This window comes from Bubalus bubalis, chromosome X (genome assembly GCF_019923935.1).
Source record: "Bubalus bubalis isolate 160015118507 breed Murrah chromosome X, NDDB_SH_1, whole genome shotgun sequence".
Classification (NCBI taxonomy): Eukaryota; Metazoa; Chordata; class Mammalia; order Artiodactyla; family Bovidae; genus Bubalus; species Bubalus bubalis.
The window spans coordinates 22,812,726-22,836,474 of record NC_059181.1 but is presented as its reverse complement, the minus strand read 5'-3'; the positions used below and the strand labels follow the sequence as shown (position 1 = coordinate 22,836,474).

Below are 23,749 nucleotides of genomic sequence, written 5' to 3'. Positions count from 1 at the left end.
GATGTTTGCGCAATTTAAAAAGCCAAAAGCAGTTTAGGTACAGACACTTTTAAAGAGCCTTTTGCCATTACCTTTCATCCATATAAAGACTGTTAGAGGACTTCCCTGGTGGTCCCAGTGGCTAAGACTCCCTGCTCCAGATGTGGAGAAATGGGTTCAATCCCTGGTCAGGGAACTAGATCCCACATGCCTGCAACTAAGACCTAGCACAACCAAAAATAAATATATTTTTTAAAAGACTGTTAACTTTGATGGGAAACAATTGGAAAGGATGGCCGAGTCCTATTAATTATATTTAACAAACCATTATTGAAATCCAACAAAGATTAGTCTGTGGATGATTGTACAGATGAGGTCAGCTATAATCTTTTTTTTTTTTTTGCGTTTTTTAAAAAGGTATTTCAAATCCATTTATGGAAAGCTGTAAGAAACAGTTTATGATAAAAATTTCACTGAAACTACATGTAATACAAAATTCTCATGTTATAAAAGTGAAGTCGCAAAGGAAGTATGAACAGCAGAGATCAGAAATTGTTCGATGGTTCGATATTGGGACTTCGCTGGTGGCCCAGTGGCTAAGACTCCATGCTCCCAATGCAGGGGGCCCAGGATCGGGGAACTAGATCCCACATGCCACAACTAAGACCCAGCACAGCCGAAAAAAAGAAATAAATATATTTTTTAAAAAGGAGATTGTTCCATATTGTATAAAACACAAAATACAGGTTGTGAAAATATTCACAGTAGGACCCTGAAGACACCTAAAATCACTGAAAGCATTTGATAATCAAGCACTAAGTGATTAAGCACCTGAAACCTTGCATTTAAGGGACCTACTATAGCCTCTCTTGCACTGATACTTTTTTTTGTTGTTTTAGTATTAGGGACCTAGAGAATTCTGGACACAGGGAGTAAAAAGATGGTGCTTGCCCTTGGGGAACTAAGAATGAGGAGGCTGTGTATGGCTGAATACAAACATTCTTAAGTGCTTTCATTTTCTCACTTAAATAAACACACAATAAAGTGAAATTTTATTTAGGGAGATTGAGAGCAGAACATTTCAAAGGCATATGCTGTGAATACAAACTAGATGGTTTCAAAGCAGTCAAAGGGATTTTGGTTATGTGCTAAAATTTATTTGTTCCTTCAGAGCTGTTAATGTATATCAGATAGTTAAAAGCAACTACTCAAGGTTTTGACAGTGTTTTAATAACTTAACTAAAAATCCCTGACATGTTTATGGGTCCTTGAGCCAGGAATAATACAAGGCCTTTCAATCATCTCTTCAGAAAAAGATTATTCAGAAAAGAAGCTGTTAAAAAAAGAAAATAAGAAGCTGTTGCTTTTCATTTCTCATCACTGACTGACAGAAATCCAAATAAGAAACAATAAATTACTAGCTTATGAGAAATATAGACCTTCTTGAATAAAGCTGTGGTAATTCATTATATTATATCCCAAAGGTTAAAAAAGCATTTACTTTCCCGTAGCAAGAACCTAGTTTTATTGAACTAAGCATGCCCTATAAAAATTTATCATTTATCTGGTACTTGATACTTGTTATACTTAATATGAACACGTTGCGTCATGTTGGAATTCAGCTGACTATAATTAATGCCAAGTAAGAATTTTTACTCTGAATCTTTAAACCAACCTACACAAGGGAAATAATTTTAAAATAAACACTGACTGACAATTAGGTGGTTTTCGAACAGTATTTTTCACACAAATCATTAGTTGAATAAGACAGTTTAATTCCTGAAAATTACTAATAGCTAAATTCTACCTCATGGATTATAAATCACAGGACAAAGCAAACAGATTAGCTCCACTGAAGAGGTAAAAATCAATATATGAGGTCTAGAAACAATAACCAGTAATAATGAGCACCCCAGGCACCCAGACTGGGATCTCTATATATAATTTCCCACTACAGGACCAGGGTTTCTGGGAGAAATGACTGATTCCTGGGCTGGAGCAGAACAGTACAAGATGAACCAGCGATATCTTCTCATGAAAGAAAGCAAAAAAAGAAAGTGTCAGAAGGTCTCAGGAGCCAGTTTTAAAGAGGCTCCAGCTGGCTAAAGATGAAAAACAATTGAATGTTAAAAGAATAATTGCTTTGGATCAAAATACATCAAATATGTCCCTGAGTTTATACTGAGGCTTTTAAAAATGATCACCTAATGGTGATGGTTGCACAACTTTGTGAATATACTAGACACTAGTGAATTTTATAGCATGTGAACTATATCTTGACATCTAAAATATGATCACCTTTGGAGAATACTAGAGAACCAACCAGACTTCCCAAGTGGCACTAGTGGTAAAGAACACACCTGCCAATGCAGAAGAAGCAAGAGACGTGGGTTTGATCCCTAAGTTGGGAAGATCCCCTGGAGGAGAGCTTGGCAGCTCACTCCAGTATTCTTGCCTGGAGAATCCCATGGATAGAGGAGCCTGGTGGGCTACAGTCCATAGGGTCGCAAAGAGTCGGACACGACTAAAACAACTTAGCACACAGCCATGCAGAGAACCAACCATTATTTTAAAAACTAGTAAAGGGAAAGATCAAGTATTTATCCTGTATGAACTATACTGAAATAGCCAGAATACTGGAGTGGGTAGCCTTTCCCTTCTCCAGGAGATTTTCCCCACCCAGGGATTGAACCCAGGTCTCCCGAATTGCAAGTGGACTCTTAACCAGCTGAGCCACAAGGGAAGCCCAAGAATACTGGAGTGGGTAGCCTATCCCTTCTCCAACAGATCTTCACAACCCAGGAATCAAACTGGGGTCTCCTGAATTGCAGGCAGATTCTTTACCAAATAAGCTATTAGGGAAGCCCTGTATGAACTATACTTCAAGTTAAAAAAAATAGTTGATGAAGGGAATATTCTTTTAATAGAAGTATCCCTTCTCCAGTGGACCATGTTAATGCAGAGTTCCAAAGAATAGCAAGGAGAGATAAGAAAGCCTTCCTCATTGATCAATGATCAATGTAAAGAAATAGAGGAAAACAATAGAATGGGAAAGACTGGAGATCTCTTCAAGAAAACTAGAGATAACAAGGGAACATTTCATGCAAAGATGAGCACAATAAAGGACAGAAATGGTATGGAACTAACAGAAGATATTAAGAAGAGGCAGCAAGAATACACAGAAGAACTATATAAAAAAGATCTTCTCAACCCAGATAATCACAATGGTGTGATCACTCACCTAGAGCCACACATCCTGGAATGCGAAGTCACGTGGGCCTTAGGAAGCATCACTACGAACAAAGCTAGTGGAGGTGATGGAATTCCAGTTGAGCTATTTCAAATCCTAAAAGATGATGCTGTGAAAGTGCTGCACGCAATATGCCAGCAAATTTGGAAAACTCAGCAGTGGCCACAGGACTGGAAAAGGTCAATTTTCATTTCAATCCCCAAGAAAGGCGGTGCCAAAGAATGTTCAAACTACTGCACAATTGCACTCATCTCACATGCTAGCAAAGCAATGCTCAAAATTCTCCAAGCCAGGCTTCAACAGTACATGAACTGTGAACTTCCAGATGTTCAAGGTGGATTTAGAAAAGGAAGAGGAACCAGAGATCAAATTGCCAACATCTGTTGGATCATCGAAAAAGCAAGAGAGTTCCAGAAAAACATCTACTTCTGCTTTATTGACTATGCCAAAGCCTTTGACTGTGTGGATCACAACAAACTGGGGAAAATTCTGAAAGAGATGGGAATACCAGACCACCTGACCTACCTCTTGAGAAATCTGTATGCAGGTCAGGAAGCAATAATTAGAACTGGACATGGAACAACCGACTGGTTCCAAATTGGGAAAGGAATACGTCAAGGCTGTATATTGTCACCCTGCTTATTTAACTTATATTCAGAGTACATCATGAGAAATGCTGGGCTGGATGAAGCACAAGCTGGAATCAAGATTGCTGGGAGAAATATCAATAACCTCAGATATGCAGATGACACCACCCTTATGGCAGAAAGTGAAGAAGAACTAAAGAGCCTCTTGATGAAAGTGAAAGAGGAGAGTGAAAAAGTTGGCTTAAAGCTCAACATTCAGAAAACTAAGATCATGGCATCTGGTCCTATCACTTCATGGGAAATAGATGGGGAAACAATGGAATCAGTGAGAGACTATTTTTTGGGCTCCAAAATCACCGCAGATGGTGACTGCAGCCATGAAATTAAAAGACGCTTACTCCTTGGAAGAAAAGTTATGACCAACCTGGACAGCATATTAAAAAGCAGAGACATTACTTTGCCAACAAAGGTCTGTCTAGTCAAAGCTATGGTTTTTCCAGTAGTCATGTATGGATGTGAGAGTTGGACTACAAAGAAAGCTGAGCGCTGAAGAATTGATGCTTTTGAACTGTGGTGTTGGAGAAGACTCTTGAGAGTCCCTAGGACTGCAAGGAGATCCAACCAGTCCATCCTAAAGGAAACCAGTCCTGAATATTCATTGGAAGGACTGATGCTGAAGCTGAAACTCCAATACTTTGGCCACCTGATGCGAACAACTGACTCATTTGAAAGACCCTGATGCTGGGAAAAATTGAAGGCGGGAGCAGAAGGGGACGACAGAGGATAAGATGGTTGGATGGCATCACCCACTCAATGGACATGAGCTTGAGTAAACTCCAGGAGTTGGTGATGGACAGGGAGGCCTGGCGTGCTGTAGTCCATGGGGTCACAAAGAGTTGGACATGACTGAGGGACTGAACTGAACTGAACTGAAGAAGTATCCCTACAATATATGAAGAAGACTTGATAGAATATCACCATTTTTCAACCACTAATAAATCAATGGATCTGAACAATGATCATCAATAGCTGCTAACCAGAGTAATATGTATGTTACGCACATGGGTGCTTGATGCATTATTCTCTTTGTGTATATATTTGAAAATTTCCGTAGCAAGTTTAAAAAACAAACATATATAAACATAGAAGGAAAAAAATTACCTTCAAATTTCAAACCAGACATATGCCTCATGATGGAAATACATAGTGCATTGGTGGAAAAAAATGAAACCTGAACCTAATCAACCCACTAGCTCTCTCTGCCAATTTACAGGAAATAAAAGAACAGAGAAACATATCAATGAAACAACAAGGATGTAATCGATAAAATCTAGATGGTGGGAAACACTATGGGATCTTCTTTCTTCAATAAATAAATTATAAGGCGAAAAACATTGGAGGGGAAACCAACAGATGAGAAAAGAAACAAAAGATATCTCAGTCAATTGAACTGTATGAACTTCATCCGAATCTTAAGTCAAAAGTATTAAAAAAATCAGACAATTAGAGAAATGTGAACACTGACTGGATTGCTATCGACACTAACCAGATAAATGCTGACAGAAACTATTGTTAATCTGGTTTAGGTGTAAAGATGGTGTGATCATATCTTTGAGTCCTTATCTTTTAGAGATACATTGTCAAAATATTTACAGATAAAATGATATGCTGTCAGAGATGGCCTTCAAAGAGGGTGAGTGGAAAAGAGGTTGAGGTTGAGTGGTAGACAGAATTGAAAGAAGATTGCAGTTGAGCAGACAATCGTTGAAGCTGTATGATACACACATGGGTGCTTGATGCATTATTCTCTTTGTGTATATATTTGAAATTTTCTGTAGCAAGTTTAAAAAACAAACATATATAAACATAGAAGGAAAAATATTACCTTCAAATTTCAAAGAATCTTTGGAGAAGGGCAAGCATTACAGATACTAGTTGCTTCTTTTCTCACTTTTCTGTGGACCATATAATACCACTTCTTTTCAAAACAATAAGAACAAGCACTAAAAGAAATAAAATTAGACTACATATTAGGAAAACAGCAATGCCTTTCAAATTTGGAAGGGAACACATTGTTAAAGATGTGAATTCCTGGGCCTCAATTCCTAGAAATTCTTATTTTTAGTAGGTACAGTATACAGCTGAGGAATTTGCAGTTTAACCAGGAGCCCAGGTGATACATAAACAAGTGGCCCACACACCAATAGTACTTTAAGAAATTCTAGCACATTCTTTATTAGCTCTTTGCCCACATTTATAAAAACTTTCTCTTTGAGTATCAAAGAAGTAAAATTGCTGGATGTGGCACATTTTCAGTATTACTTTCCAAAATGACTGTACTAATATACATTCCCTCCAGCAGAAGAGAATTCCCAGTTCCCCATTCCTTGGCCAACTCTTGATGTGCTTGTGCTTTTAAATTTTTGCCAAGAACATAACTATCTTACAGAATGACCTTTCAGCTAGCAACATTTGTTAAAGCAGCTCTTGAAAAATTTTCCACATTTTGAACAAAGACTTCTTTTTAATGACATAACGGCTTTTCACCCCAAAACACATCCAATAAATATGCTAAAAAGAAATGATAATTCAACCTTAACCTTAGAGCAACTACAGGACATTAGAATTATTAGTCAGAGAATCTCATATGGAACAAATTTGAATTGTGCTCTGTGTTAACATAAACCACAAATGTTTTTTGATTGTTTTTGCATACAAACATCAAGCAAATAGAAACAAACAGCCCAAACTGAGAACAAAACAGGAAGAAGCATCTGGCAGAAATGTGGCAAGTTTCGTAATTCTCCAAAAGGTGAGGCGAGCCAAGGACACAGCAGAAATCTGACCTAGTAAAATTAAAGTTTCAATAAAGTGTGAATTGTGCATATAAGATTCCTAGTCCTTGGTAATAGAGCCCCCACTTTATGGTAGTGACATTAAGGGAAATTTCACATGAAGATGAAGTAAGCAGTAAAAAGAACATGACATGATGTGGTCTGGTAAGGAGTCTGGGAAGGATTTTGCTATGAACAATGACTTGTGAGTAGATCTCCCCACTCCAAAAAAAGGACTATGAATAAAAGGGTTACAGTGGCCTGTGCTCTGGAGCCAAGCTTCTCAAATGGGTACACAAATCGCCTGGGAATGTTGTCAGAAAGGCTCCCTGTGATGCAGTGAGTCCAGTTTGGGGCCTGAGATTCTGCATTTCTTACTAGCGCCCAGGCTAGGCCTGCACATCAGGGGTTTGTGGAACCTGCATAGTTGCCCTCGTCCCCATAACTTTGCCTGAAGTCTATCACTGAGAAGTAGTGTATGGCAGGTACCTGCTGGTACTGCTGCTAGAAAGACAGCAGCCCTGGCCCGGGAAACAGGTGAAGCCTTCTCCACAACCACCCAGCATAAAGGAGCTGGCCTTATGTAAGCAAGGAGTTCTGCCGCCTGGACCTTCTGTGGCCTGGGGAGTTGGGGGTAGAACAAGGAAGAAGTCAACCGCTATTGAGATTAACACTGCCGACCACGTCCACGCCTCCAGGAACTCATCAGGCAGAGGAGGACAAAGATAAAGATAGGAAGAACAGAGCGTCAGCCCCAGCACCCAGGGACTCGCTGTTCCCACCAAGGCGTAGGATGAAAGCTTTGAGAAGAAGGTCTTCCTAAGCTGGAGGAAGATCTGTATCTGTGGACTGAAAGAACTCACCAGGGTTTACAGGAAATTAAGTACCTGCCCACAGAGACATTTGGCAACAATGTTTAATAAGGGGCAGGCGGGGGTGGGGAGTGGGGTGGGGGAAGCCCTGCCATCATTCCCGGAGGAGAAAACAAGTCATCATTAATGGAGGGCTTGAGTTCCACACACCACATGGTACTTTCCATGAATTCTCTCATTTAGCCTTCCAATAAAATGGTGGTGCTGGCTGTTAAGTGGACTGGATTCAGCGACTCGGACCATCTTGTCAGGATCCCTCTGCCCTCCAGCTGCCTCAGCTCTCTCATTGCGCTTGGGAGCAGGCAGGCTTCCCCCAGATGCACAGGCAGCTCTGGGCTCACAGTGTCCCAGCTCAGCTGCCCCAAAAGAAGACAGAGTCCCTCTTCTGGTTTCCCCACAGAAGGACACCGGTTGTTTATGTTCTGTGCTCGCCCTTGGATCCATGACGGTGGGCAAGAGGATGGAGTGAGGTATTCAAGCAGGGGCTGAGGGTACTATGACTAGAAGTCCCACCAGAACTAAAAGGTTAGAGCGAGAAGAAACAGACGAAGAAAAGAGAGGAAGGCTGGTCTGGCTAACAGATCCAAAGGGTCCACGACAGGGAGGTCTAGGAGCTGCCCCACTTTGCTGAGGACAACAGTAAGGATCAGAGAGGATCAGAGAGGTCAAGTCACTTTGCCCAAGGTCACACATCACGGGGCAAGTCAAAGAGCTCTGGTCCGACCGCCACAAAGTGAGGCGGTCGGACCAGAGCTCTTAACCACTGTGCTTGAAGGCAACAAAGCCAGTTTGGTTTCAGACTTCTCTACAATATTGGTTTTCAGAAGAAAATGAAGCAACAGCCCAACTTTGGGGGGAAAAAGACTGTAACTGAAAAGATCTGTGTACTCTGCCAAACTGTCTCCCTCTCTCTCTCTCTCTCACACACACACACACACACTCACACTGTGTGACAGGCACTGTTCTAAGTTCTAAGGGGACCTCTGTATTCCTCTGCTTGAGCTGAGGGAAGAGGCTGGTGGCCCACTTCTCCCAGAGTGACACGTCTGCTCTGGAGGAGGGTAAGTGGGCAGGGATTGTAGCCCCTCGTCTTATCATCTCGCTCTTCCTGATATGGAACCTTTGCCCTGTGAGCAAACAGGAGCAGGAATGATGGAACCCAGTACTACACAGCCTACCACACGTGTGCAGACCTTCCATCCTACCGTGAAACCTGGGCAGGGGAGAGATCGCCAATCCTCTGCCCTGCCCCTGCCTGGATATATACCTTCTGCAACACAGAGCTGGCTGTGATGAGAGGTGGTGTTGGCCTGCCTCCCTGGAGTGAAACCAAAGCTCTAGACCAGGAGATGTAAGGGAATGGGGCCTCATCTTTCTGGTTCTATTTTCTAAGAGTTCTAAGAGCAGAGCCTCCATCATACTGAGCCGGGGGATGGGAAGCAGTCCTTGGCTTAAATTCTATGGACTCCCATTGTTCTTCAGTTCAGTTCAGTTCAGTTGCTCAGTCGTGTCTGACTCTTTGCAACCCCATGAACTACAGTACACCAGGCTTCCTGGTCCATCACTAAGGTCTGTAGATTTTCTTGAATAAATGCTTCTCTATTTGCTGTATGTCCTTAAAACAAATTCCAGATACTTAAAATGATTGACTTTTTAAAATAATTTTTACCAGTTAAATGGTTATTTCACTGAGGAGAGTATCTCCTGACCTCTTTATCCCACTATTTTAAAAGTCAACTACCATAATCAGGTTTTTTTTTAAGGCAAAAATAAGTTTTCTTGGTAGTCTTATACTCGTGATTCAAACATATTCAGTGTGTCTCAATTCACTGCAATTATTTTTTTTTTTTTTTAAGCTATGCTGCACCTAGGCTGCCGGAGAAGGCAATGGCACCCCACTCCAGTACTCTTGCCTGGAAAATCCCATGGACGGAGGAGCCTGGTAGGCTGCAGTCCATGGGGTCGCGAAGAGTCCGACAGGACTGAGCGACTTCACTTTCACTTTTCACTTTCATGCATTGGAGAAGGAAATGGCAACCCACTTCAGTATTCTTGCCTGGAGAATCCCAGGGACAGGGGAGCCTAGTGGGCTGCCGTCTATGGGGTTGCACAGAGTCGGACACGACTGAAGCGACTTAGCAGCAGCAGCACCTAGGCTGCAGGATCTTAGTTCCCTGACCAGGGATTGAACCTAGGCACACAACAGTGAGAGTTCAGAGTCCTAACCACTAGACTGTGAGGGAATTCCCTGATGCAATTATTTTTACTGATGTTCAAATTATCCCAAATTATCCTTGGCTACAAAGAACTGCTTTAAAAAGTTGCCTTCAGATTTCTTCTGAAGTGACACTAACAGTCACGGAGAACTTTCTTGCTATTACAATACAGGGTACATGACATTCCATAGACCCACAGAATGCTTCTGAAAAACTTAAAAGTCATAGTTACCAGGGAATTCCCTGGCGGTCCAGTGGTTAGGACTCCACGGTCTCACTGTTGAGGACCCAGGGTTCAATCTGTGGTCAGAGAACTAAGATCTCACAAGCCACATGGTGCCACCGAAAAAAAAAAGTCAAGCTTACCAGTATCAAAAGGAACACATAGGCCTTCCAAAGAAACAAAGAAGATAAAAGCAAACACTCAAAAGAGAAAAATAAATGTAAAAATCACAAAGCAAATAAAAAATGATCACGCACATGCTCAATCGCTAAGTCATGTCCAGCTCTTTGTGACCTCGTGGACTGTAGCCTGCCAATCTCCCCTGTCCATGGGGTTTTCCAGGCAAGAACACTAGGGTAGGTTGCCATTTCCTTCTCTAGGGGATCTTTCCGACCCAGGGATTGAACTCACATCTCCTATGTCTCCTGCATTGACAGGTGGATTCTTTACCACTGTGCCACCAAAAAATGATGAGAAAACAAAGTAGCATAGAAAAATGAAATGAATAATAAAACAAATGTATTAGTGATCATGATAAATATAAATGGAATCTACTCCCTTATTAAAAATTAGTATTCACAAATTGAACTAAAGTTCAATTTTATATAATTTAAATGAAGCACAAGATGAAACAAAAAGATTAATGTAAAGGAAGAGGAAATATATAAACAAATACAAATTAAGAGAAATCTAATATGAAAAATATTAGTAGAATTTGACATTTAAAAAATGACACTGAAATTTAAAAAGAAATTTATACATAGAAGGATAGAGAAACACTAAACAATATGATTACTATCCTGCAAACAAAAGTCCAAGACAGACAGCTTCACTGAGGAATTCTACCAAACATACAGAGAACAACTTATACCTACCTTTATCAAATGATTGCAAAATAACTGAAGAGTGGGAAACAGTGCCAAATTCATATTATGAAGACAACATCACTCTGATACCAAAATCAGACAAACACACTACAAAAAAAAACAAAATTACAGGCCAGTATCTTTTACAAATACAGATGTAAAAATCCTCAAAAATATTAGCAAAATGAATTCAACAACGTGATATAGCACATTAACAAAAGGAAAGACAAAAACCACATAATCATCTCAACAGATGCAGAAAAAGCATTTGACAAAATTGAACATCCATTCCTGATAAAAATTCTCACCAAAATGGGTATAGAAGGAACATAAGGAAAGCCATTTACAACAAACCCACAGCCAACATAATACTCAGCAGTGAAAAGCTGAAAGCCTTCCTTCTAAGTTCAGGAACAACACAAGGATGCCCACTCTTGCCACTTCTATTCAGCATAGTATTGGAAGGTCCAGCTACAATAATCAGAAAAGAAACTAAAGGTATCCAAATTGGAAGGTTAGAGGTAAAACTTGTCACTATTTGCAGATGCCATGATATATGTAGAGAGAACCCTAAAGTCTCCACACAAAATCTATTAGAGCTAACAAATGAATTTAGCAAGAGAGCAGGATAAAAAATTAATACTCAGAAATCTGCTGCATTTCTTTATACAAATAATGAAGTGTTAAAAAGAAAGTAAAAAAAAAATCAAATTTAAAATCACATTAAAAAAAAATCAAATACCTACCAATAAACTTAACCAAGGAGGTGAAAGACTTCTACACTTAAAAAGATAAAACACTGATAAAGGAAACGGAAGATGATTCAAAGAAATGGAAAGCAACCCCATGCTCTTGGATTGGAAGAATTAATACTGTTAAAATGGTCACACTACCTTCAAGCAATCTACAGATTTAATGCAATCCATGTCAAAATACTCATGACATTTTCCAAAGAAATAGAAAAACTAATCCTTAAAGTTATATGGAACCACAAAATGCCCAGAATTGCCAAAGCAAGTCGGAGGAAAAAGAATAAAGTTGAGGACTTCCCTGGCAGTCCAGTGGTTAAGACTCCACCCTTCCACTGCAGGGGGCATGGGTTCGATCCCTGGTCAGGGAACTAAGATCCTGCATGCCACACTGTGCAGTGCCTGTTCCCCACCAAAACAGAACAAAGCTGGAGGCATAACCCTCCCAGACTTTAGACTATATTACAAAACTACAGTAACCAAATAGTGTGGTCTTAGAAAAAAGCAGACATATAGATCAATGGAACAGAATAGAGAGCCTAGAAATAAACCCACATCCCTACAATTAATTAATCTATGACAAAGAAGTCAAGACTATACAATGGAGAAAAGAGAACCTCTAAAACAAGTGGTGCTGAGAAAGCTGGACAGCTACATGAAAATAAAGAAATTAGAATACTCCCTTATACCATATACAAATATAAACTCAAAATGGTTTAAAAACCTACGTATAAGACATAACTACATCAACTCCTAGAAAAGAACATAGGCAAAACATTCTCTGACATAAATCATAGCAGTATTTTCTTAGATCTGTCTCTCAAGGCAAAAGAAACAAAAGCAAAAATAAATGGGATCTGCTACTGCTAAGTTGCTTCAGTCATGTCCGACTCTGTGCGACCCCATGGACTGCAGCCTACCAGGCTCCTCCGTCCATGGGATTTTGCAGGCAAGAGTACTGGAGTGGGTTGCCATTGTCTTCTCCGAAATGGGATCTAACCAAACTTAAAAGCTTTAGCACAGCAAAGGAAACGATCAACGAAATGAAAAGACAACTTGTGGAATGGGAGAAAGTATTTGCAAACAATGCTTTTGACAAGGAGTTACTATACAAAATAAACGAATAGTTCATACAGTTCAATGTCAAAAAATCAAACAACCCAGTCAAAAAATAAGCAGAAGATTTAAATAGACATTTCTCAAAAGACACAGAGATGGCCAACAGGCACATGAAAAGGTGTTCAACATTGCTAATCATTAGAGAGATGCAAATCAAAACTACAATGAGGTATCACCTCATACCAGTCAGAATAGCCACCATTAAAAAGTCTACAAATAAATAAATGCTGAAGAGGGTGTGGAGAAAAAGGAAACTTCCTACACTGTTAGTGGGAATATAAACTGGTGCAGTCAGTAAAAGAAAACAGAATGGAGGTTTCTTAATAAACTAAAAATTGAGCTAGCATATCATCTTGCAATCCTACTCTTGAATATATATCTGAAAAAAATGAAAACTCTAATTCAAGAAGATACATGTACCCCAATGTTCATAGCAGCACAATTTATAATATCCAGGACATGGAAACAACTCAAGTGCCAATCAACAAATGATTGGCTTAACATGTGGTATATACAGACAATGGAGTGTAACTCAGCCATAAAAAAGAATAAAATATTGCCATTTGCACCAATATTTTGAGGAGGAAATGGCAACCCACTCCAGTATTCCTACCTGGAAAATTCCGAGGACAGAGGAGCCTTGTAGGCTACAGTCCATGGGGCGGCAAAAGAGTTGGACATGACTTAGTAACTAAACAACAGGGAATCATATTCAAAACCTTGTAATAACTTGTAATGGAATACAACCTGAAAAAAAACTGCATCACTTCGTGTCCTGTAATCATAGGACCCTAAAATGAGAAAAACTTAAAAATGTACAGTTTATTACAGGGAAAGCACACACTATGTATAGCAAGGGTATGAAAGTCAAAATATACATCACAGGGACTTCTCTGGTGGTCCAGTGGCTAAGATTCCACACTCCCAATGCACGGGGTCCAGGTTCAATCCCTGGTCAGGGAACTAGATCCCACATGCTACAACTAAGAGTTTTGAATGCTGCAACTAAAGATCCCAAATGCTGCAACTAAGACCTGGCACAGCCAGATAAATAAATAAAAATAAATATTAAAAAATACATCACAGTGTATGATTCATAGCAGGGGTCTAGAAAGAACAAGTGTAGGGTTCCATTGTTTTTCCCCCTCTGGTCCCACCGGATGTTTTGTACTCATTTTGTATCTTCCTGCCCCAGTGCCTAGAATCAGCCATTTCTTCAAGGAGCCCTGATTCCATTTATGGGAGAATGGTGTTTAGAAACAAAGATCTGGATGAGAGGTGTGCTTCCTACTTTTGGGGTGTAACTGTTTCTAAGCCATTTCAGCAGCCAGAGCCAGAACATATATCTAAGAATATTATCTGATATTTATAGACCTATCTATATTTCTGTATCTATTTACCAACTGGAGTACAATATTCATGTATAGCTCTTTTTGTTGACAGTCTTACATTAGTTAAAACATGGGCTTTTAAAAACAATATATTGACAAACATTATTATACTAGTTTCAGGTATGTAACATAATGACTCAATATAAGTATATATTGCAAAATGATTCCCACAATAAGTCTAGTTAACATCCATCACTATACATAATTACAGAATCTTTTTTCTTGTAATGAGAACTTTTAAGATCGACTCTCTTAGCAACTTTCAAATATGAAATATAGTACTGAACTATTGTTAAATGAAGCACAAAATGATTCGTGTAAATGAAGTGGAAATATATAAAACAAATGCAAATTAAGAGAAATCAAAGATGAAAATACATTAATAGATTGGGCTTCCTTGGCGGCTCAGTGGTAAAAAATCTGCCTGCCAGTGCAGGGGACATGGGTTTGATCCCTGGTCTGGGGAGGTTCCACATGCCACAAGGCAAGTAAGTCTGTGCGCCACAACTACTCTAGAGCCTGTGAGACACAGCTACTGAGACCAGGTCCCACAGCTACTGAAGCCTGAGCCCTAGAGCCCACGCTCCACAACAAGAGAAGCTACCTCAATAAGAAACCCGTGCAATGCAACAAAGAGTAGCCCCGCTTGCCACAACTAGAGAAAGCCTGTGTGCAGCAACGAAGACCCAGCGCAGCAATAAATAAATAAATAAAACAGTGATATGGAAAGACATCCGTGTCCTAATCCCCACAGGGATTTTGCAGATGTGACTAAATTAAAAATCTCGTGATTGAGAGACTACCCTGGATTATCCAGGTGGGTCCTAAATGTAATCACAAGGGTCCTCAAAGAAGGCAGCAAGAAAGTCAAAGGAGATAGTAGGAGACCTGAGAATGGAAGCAAAGGGTTGGAGTGATGTGAGGAAGGAGTCACAAGCTGAGGAAAACAGGCTGCCTCCGGAAGCCAGAAAAGTCATGGAAAATGAATTCTTCTCTAGAGGTTCAAGAAGAAACCAGCCCTACAACACCTTGACTTTATTTAGCCTAGTGAAACTGATTTCAAATTTCTGGCCTCCAGAATCGTAAGAGAATAAATTTGTGTTAAATTTTTGTAGCAGCAATAGGAAACTAATACACATATCTTTAGTTTTGCCTTTTTCAAAATGTCATATGAGGACTTCCCTGGTGGTACAGTGGATGGGCATCCGCCTGCCAATGCAGGGGACATGGGTTGGAGACCTGTCCGGGAAGATCCTACATGCCATGGGGCAACTAAGCCCGTGAACCATAACTGCTGAGCCCAAGTGCTGCAACTACGGAAGCCTGTATGCCCTGGAGCCCATGCTTTGCAACAGAAGAGGCCACTGCCATGAGAAGCCCATGCATCACAACTGGGGAGTAGCCTCCACTCTCCACAGTTATAGAAAAAAAACCCTTGTACAGCAACAAAGACCCAGCTCAACCAAAAAAAAAGCCATATTAATAGAATCATACAGTACTTTTGAGTCTTTGGAGTCTGGCTTCTTTTGCTTGGCAAAATGAATTTAAGATTCACCAATGCTTATATTATGCATACTTTACCACAAAAAGAAAGATTCATTCATTTTGTTGAGTGAATCAATAGATCTTTCCTTCTTATTACTGACTAGTATTCCATTGTATGCATGCACCAGTTTGTTTATGGGTTTCCCAGGTGGCAAAAGTGGTAAAGAATCTGTCAGCCAAGCAGGAGACATGGGTTCGATCCCTGGGTCAGAAAGATCCCCTGCAGAAGGAAATGGCAACCCACTCCAGTATTCTTGCCTGGGAAATCCCATGAACAGAAGAACCTGATGGGCTACAGTCCATGCGGTCACAAAGAGGCAGACATGACTTAGCAACTAAACAGCAGCAGCAATCAGTTTGTTTATCCATTCACCTGCTGAAGGACATCTGGTTGTTTCCAGTTTTTGATAATGATGCTATAAATATTTGCATACACGTTTGTGTGTGTACATAAATATTCATTTCACTTGACTATTAAAACCAACTCATAGGTATTCATAGCTTTTAGGACATGGAGATGTAGATTTAAATAGCATTACCAGAGAAACATATTACTAAATAATACAAACAAACAAAAAAACCAGGCTTTTAAGGCCAAGGTTACTTTCACAGAATAAGCCATAAGTTCTCAGTTCCAGATGTCTTACAAGACCCCTTTATTAGACATAACATTTTAAGGACATCTTAAGAAACCAGAATATTGTCTTCTTATTCTGTTGCTGGGATTTCTTACAACAGCAGTTAGGAGGGCCTGTGATTTTTTCAGACTAAATGCTGAAATTTCATTATTTAGAACTATGAGAAATAAGGACAATTCTAAGAAGATTAAACTTACTATGGAAAGGAAAGGGGCAAAACAGAATTACAAACAATTGGAATAGGAACATATAATGTTATCTATCTACGGTGTAAATAGAAAAAACCTAACAACAAATATTTGAATTTCTGATTTACAATATTGGCAATCCATTCACTCCTCGTCCTTAGTATTGTTTGCTATGAAACTTTGTCAAATGGTTTCATGAAGTCATTAAAATGTACCTGTTCTTTTTCCAACAGATATGCAGTGACACTTCTGCCAAGGGAGTTTTGCCTGAATAGAGAAAAAAATAAGACATTCAAACATAGAAGTGGCAACATTTTCCCCTAAGGCACCAAAGCCACAGAGGAAGAACTCTGAATTGCAACACTCAATGCAAAATCAGGTTCATGTCACATAATCTGCAAAAGGTTTATAAAACCAACTGCAAAGCATTTAACAAATATTTGTCAGGGTATGGGATTTTCTCCTATTTACAAGCTAACAAGTTAGCCTGTTAACATTTCCTGGATGCCAGCAGCACAGTAAGCAGTAGCAGCACCATCAGCATATTTGTGTGGGTTCCCACAGCTCTAAGCCCAAAAAGAGGCCATGCAGAGGGGCCAGGTGGACATACTATGTACACAACGCATGTCTGCATCACAGCCAAAGGACACCGGCCTTGGGGAATTGACATCTTATATAGCAAGCTTGCTCTTTACCCCAGAAGGAAATATCACCTCCCCCCTCAAGGTGGAGCACATACAGCCCAGAGAAATGAGTCAGGTAAAGTGGTCAGGGCCTTGCATTCTTGGCACATAAAGCAAGAATAAGCAGGGACACTCTGGGCTGTGTCAGATTGTATCTCCCAATTATACTATACCCAGAGAGAAAAGAGGCCATCTCTCCTCCCACTTGAAGTGAACAGTAAGATGTACTGCCCGCAGTTTTGCCCCTAGAAATACCTTCTGCCTTTGGCTGGGCAGCAAACTGCAAAAACCAGGCCTGTGCTTTTTCTCTGTTAACCAGTCATAGAGAACTCTCGGGAAGCCATAAATGTGGATTAAGTGAGAAATGAATTGATAGGATCAAGTACCATAGGAGTTTAAGACACCTCTCCAGGCAGTTTACTGGTGCCTTCTGACTAGCCTGGACTCAATCGTATATATAACATTATCATTTTCAAACAGAATACTGGTGTCATATCCAACTTTATGCTTCCATGGATTAGATAACATCTTGTTTCTAGTGGTCCTTTCAAGTGCCAAATCTCACTCTCCTTTTGCCTTCCAAATCTCCTGTCCATGCTCTCGAATGAGTGAACCTATGCAGAAGCCAGAGAGCAAGGAAATCTATTGATCCAATCCCTTCCCAGGGCACAGCAGAGGCAGAGAGGGCAGAGTGAATCTGGAAGGGCAATGGAAGATATCCAGCACAGCCCATAAATGGCATTGATGTCATTGGTGTGATTTTCTAAAACATTAAACCATTCTTGGTAAGGTTCCAAACAAAACAACACATACTCCTTTCAATTTACACAGTAGTTCCGTTCCTGGAAAATTCCAGGATATTAAAACTGCTCAAAAAATACTTTGAGTTATGCTCGCTTCAGCAGCAGTATACTAAGATTAGAATTATACAGAGAGGATAAGCATGGCCCCTGCACAGAATGACATGCACATTTGTGAAAGCATCCCATATTTTTAAAAGTAAATTTTAGAAAAAAAGTACTTTAACTTTACATGTAAATGAGGTTAGGCTTAGGCTTGGACAACCACAGATAGGTTTTTCATACACATGGATGGCTAGAGGGACATTTGGAAATTATGTAAAACGGAGGAACATTCATCCCTGTACAAATGTCACAGACACTGAAGGACACATGACATTCTTGGCTCCTGCCCTCTAACTGCCAGGAGATCCCTGCCAGGGGATTCCTGTCAATCACTGTAACGACCAAAATAGCCCCATGTGTTTTCAAAGTATACCCTTGATGGCACTGCCCCCAGGGAGACCCACTCTCCTAAGGCGAAACATTCATCCTTACAGAATTTGAGTTTGATACTTCACCCCTTAGTGGCTGGGGGAGACAACAAATGAAAGAAATGACTTCTCAATTCATGGCTCCTTGTTCAGTCCGATATACAGAAGTCTCTGACCCAGCTACCAAACACTTGCTGCAATTTCTAGCAACATGGAATTGTGAACTTGAATTTTATGATTTGGTATAAATAAAAAGTAAGAAAATAAATGGATGCAAAGCTCAAACTTCACATGCAGCCAGGTAAAGTTTATAAATAACCACATTCGTGTCACTTGAAATTAAACTATAACATTTTTCTACTTTTAACTTACATATTTTTTTTTAGTTTTGTTTCTTTTTTCAGCTGCACTGTGGTGCATGGGGGGTCTTAGTTTCTCCACCAGGGATCTAACTTGCATCCTCTGCTTGGGAGCATGGAGTCTTAACCCCTGGACCGCCAGGTAAGTCCTTTAAGTTACACATTTTAAGTAACACACACATGTTATATAAAATTACAAAATCTAGACACAAAAATAAAAAGTAAAAACATCATACTCTGTGGCAGACAGAATAATGGCCCTCCTCAAAGATGTCCATGACCTTATCCCTGGAACCATTTACATGGCAAAAGGGATTCTGCAGATGTGACTAAGTGAAGGATTTTTTTTTTTAATCAGAGGATAATTGCTTTGCAATTTTGGTTGATTTCTGCTATACAACAACATGAATCAGCTATATGTGTACATAAATTCCCTCCCCCTTGAGCCTCCCTCCCACTCTACCCCCACCCATAAGTGAAAGATCTTGAAATGGAGAGATTACCCTGAATGATCCATGTGCGCTCAATGTAATCACAAGGATTCTTAGAAAAGGGAAGGAGGGGAATCAGAAGGCCTCATAAACCTATAAGAGAATAAGTTTGTATTGTTTTAAGCTACTAATTTGTTTCAGAAATAAGAAGAAATTCATAAACACCCCCTGCCACCCGTCACAGAGATCCACCACTGTTAACACCTCAGTACCTGTACTTCAAGAGATTTTCCTGCGCTATTATGTGTATGTGTGTGTGTGTACTTTTTGCAAGGATGTATCACAGTGTGCACGCTATTTTATAATCTCCTTTTTTAAGTCAACAAACTCCATCTTTCCATTTCATCAAATACCTAAACCATATTAAAAAATTTCCAAATAACATAAAAATGCCCTTATCAGTTGTTTCATCCAAATCATGATCTGTTCAAGGACCACCCACAGCATTTAATTTTTAGGTATCTTTTGTTATGATGTTGACTATTGAAGAGATGGTCCTACAGTTGTTCAGAGCAACCTGCCACCTTCTGGGTTTGTTTAGTTTCTCTATTTTGAACATCATTATCAAATCATGGGTTTTCACAGAACTCATTTGTTTCCATTAATTGCCACCATTAGTCTTCATAATGTTCTAAATGTTATGACTGTGGCCAGTGGGACATAACCCCACTGATTTTTGAGAACATTATGGATTGTGAGCATAAAAGATGTCCTTAGATCTCCTTGTACTTTCCCTGTCCCAGCCGTGCAATAAGCTCTTTCTCCAAAAGGACCCAGCTTCCCTTTAAGGGGAATGGTCTTCGAGGCTACAACCTGAGCACGAGGGAGTGTTCATTAGTACTGAGGTGACATTGCTTTTAGGTCATTTTAATGGACAGAGCTAAAAAAAAAAAATACATAATTGTGGCAGACAGACTTTATGGTGGCCACTATGATCCCTGTCTTCTGGTGTTCATACCTTTATGTAGCTACCTTCTCCGAAAAGTGGGAAGAACTATGACTTGCTTCTGGTCAGTAGTAGGTGCCAAAGGTGAAAGGATGCACATGATCATATATATATATATACATATATGACTATAGTATGTATGACTAACAGCAGTCTTGCAAGGACACTATCTCCCTTGCTGGTTTTAAAGAAGCCAGCTGCCATGTTGTGAGCTGCTTATGGAGAAGGCCACTTGGGTAAGGAACTAAGAACAGCCTTTGGCTGAGAGCCGGCAAGAAACTGAGGCCCTCAGTCCAGCAGCCTACAAAGAATGAAAGGCTGCCAACAAACATGTGAGGTTGGAAGCAGATGTGATCGCAGCCCTGGCTGACACCTCGATTGCAGCTTTTTAGTCCCTGAAGCAGGGCATCTAACTAAGCTATGCCCAGACTCCTGACCCACAGAAAGTGTAATATAATAAATGTATCTTGCATTAAGCCTCTAAGTTGGTGGAAATATTGTTATGTATAATAGATAACTAGCATACTATTTAATCATGGATATACATGAATATTTTCAATTCCATTTTAATATCTCAATGTTTTCCTCAATTTCTTGGATTTTATCCTAATATTTTTACCAATAATGGAACCACTAGTCCTATCCTCTGGAGGACTGCACACTAAATTGTGAATGAAAAACTGAAAATGAGGGATCTCCTTTCCATTCTTCCTCTCTTCCAATGGAAAAATTTATTCACTCATATTTTTTTTCTTATGGCCTTACTCATTAAGTAAACTAATACTTTTAGCCCTGGGATTCCTTTAAATTATTACTACAAATTATAATATTTCCTGTAAATATAGTACTTTATGGTTTAAAACAAATTTGCTCATGTATAAGTTTCTATAATAAATTTTGGAATAGCATTCAATTAACAGCCATTTGATTTAGGTAAAATTATCATACAAATTATCTACTTCTCCCTAACGATGTTTATTTCCCCAAACAAGGTATATCTTCTCTTCAAAAAAAAAGAGTTTTAACAATTAATACACTGTTTGATTCTTCATATTTTTAACTCACATATTAAATAAAAATTCAAAGTCCAAACTCTCAACAAATACTTATGATAAATAAAGAGGTCCCTAATCTAAACCAATCACTTCTTTCTTGGAATATTTAGTAACAAATATTTAATTCATAAAATTATACAAGCACATTTGTATTTCTATTATTTTTGCTCAAAAGTTAAATGCTGTCAAATGTCTTCTTGAAATCATGTTATTTGTTGTTATTGTTCAGTCGCTCAATCGTGTCTGACTCTTTGCAACCCCATGGACTGCAGCACGCCAGCCTTCCCTGTCCTTCCCTATCTCCCAGAATTTGTTCAAACTCATGTCCATTGAGTGGGTGATGCCATCCAACCATCTCATCCTCTGTCATCCCCTTCTCCTCCTGCCTTCAATCTTTCCCAGCATCAGGGTCTTTTCTAATGAGTTGGCTCTTCGCATCAGGTGGCCAAAATATTGGAGTTTCAGCTTCAGCATCAGTCCTTCCAATGAATATTCAGGGATGATTTCCTTTATGATTGACTGGTTGGATCTCCTTGCTGTCCAAGGGACTCTCAAGAGTCTTCTCCAGCACTACAGTTCAAAGGCGTCAATTCTTTGGTGCTCAGCCTTTTTTATTGTTCAGCGCTCACATCTGTGCATGACTATTGGAAAAACCATAGCTTTGACTCTATGACCTTGTAGGCAAAGTAATGTCTCTGCTTTTTTTTTTTAAATCTAGGTTTGTCATTTCTTTTCTTCCAAGGAGCAAATGTCTTTTGGATTCATTTTGAATACTTGTTGATTACTTTCAGGTTCAACACAATATATTATAGAATAATTCATCCTGACAAAATAACATTTCCCAAAAGTACTATTTCCAGTAACAATTTCTCTGCTGAATAAAATTGACAGCAAATATTGTAAAATATCTCACAACCACTTGGCACACGGATCAATATTACTATAACATATTTTAAATAAAGTAGCAGTACTGGCTTTATAAAAGCTTGAGGAACAAGTTTCTTCCGACTAAAAATACCATACCCACCAAGAAAAAAATTGTTATTTAAATCAAAGACTTTTCTGGCACAGCTTCACATGTTCCTTAAAACACTCTTTTACATCAGGAAATTTCTATCTGGATTAATAATGCACTGAAGAGGCTAAAGCTGAAACTCCAATACTTTGGCTACCTGATGTGAAGAACTGACTCCTTAGAAAAGACCCTGATGCTGGGAATGATTGAAGGCAGGAGGAGAAGGAGATGACAGAAGATGAGATGGTTGGATGGTATCACCGACTCAATGGACACGAGTTTGAGCAAGTTCCAGGAGTTGGTGATGGACAGGGAAGCCTGACATGCAGTAGTCCCTGGGGTTGCAAAGAGTCAGACGCGACTGAGCAACTGAACTGAACTAACTGAAGAGGCTAACCTTGAGAAAAGGGTATGGGTTTTATTTATCTCTGTTCCCTAGTCTAGTATAGAAACTGGCATATTAACTTAATTAACATTACATAAATGAATGGATAGTTGGGGGAAGGAAGGAAGGCAGGCAAATGATCCAATGAGATGGCCTTAAGTGACTTTAAGTTACTCTGAAATATATTTAAACACCTTAAAAGGAATAAAGAAATACAAAACAATTAAGGACTGAAGGAAGCTAGCCAAAACCTTAGTGAAAGCTGCAGATTTCCATGAGTCAGTTAAATAGGGATTAATAGGCTGTAAACCCAGAAATGAGGATTATGTGGTCTATAGATACAACTCTTACTCTGAAATTTTGGAATCCATGTTATTTTATCTATAAAAGGGGAATTAGTCTAGCCTTTGAGACCACGATCCACAGCCCAGATCTCACAACCTAGCCAGTGTCTGGCCAACAACAACCTCTGTCAAGTGACAATGATCGCAACAGAGCAGAGGTTTAACAGGGGCAATACTGCCCTCTAGGGAGAATTTTGGAAGTTTGTGGGTATTTTTTCTTGACACATTGAAGTGAAGCTGCAAAACATTAATGATAAAGGGGATCTTGAAAGTCACAAGAGAAAAAAAACCACTAAGAAACTAAGAAATGAAAATCAGAATACCAGAAGACTTTGTATCAGCCAACAACTGATACCAGAAGACAGTAGAATGATATTTTCAAACTGAAAAAGGGAAATTATTAGTAATGTAGGATTTTATACCTAGGTAAATTACCATTGTAAAGGCGAAATAGAGACATTTACAGACATACAAAGAAGTAATTTACCACTCACAGGCTTTCACTAAAAGAAACACTGTGGATGTACCAATTTCTGGTACCAGACAAGAAAAGAGTAAGCCCACAAAAATCTCTCTCTTCCACTTCAAACAATTAAAATTTCTGGGGGTAAAAACAGAACACAACAAACAACTACTTGAGAATCCTGAAAAGTAAGCAAAGGAGGTGAGTTGAGAAAAGAACTAAAAACTTTAGGAAGTGACTCATACAGGGGTGAGTTACCAAATTTTTACCTACATTCT

At 39.4% G+C, this 23,749-nt stretch overlaps 1 non-coding gene across 1 annotated transcript; it reads left to right on the top strand.

The window, feature by feature from the left end:
• Positions 1-18,030: 18,030 nt before the first annotated feature.
• On the top strand, positions 18,031-18,135 carry LOC112582385. The gene has a single exon (XR_003106924.1). It is a non-coding gene; the product is annotated as a U6 spliceosomal RNA (small nuclear RNA).
• Positions 18,136-23,749: the final 5,614 nt, after the last annotated feature.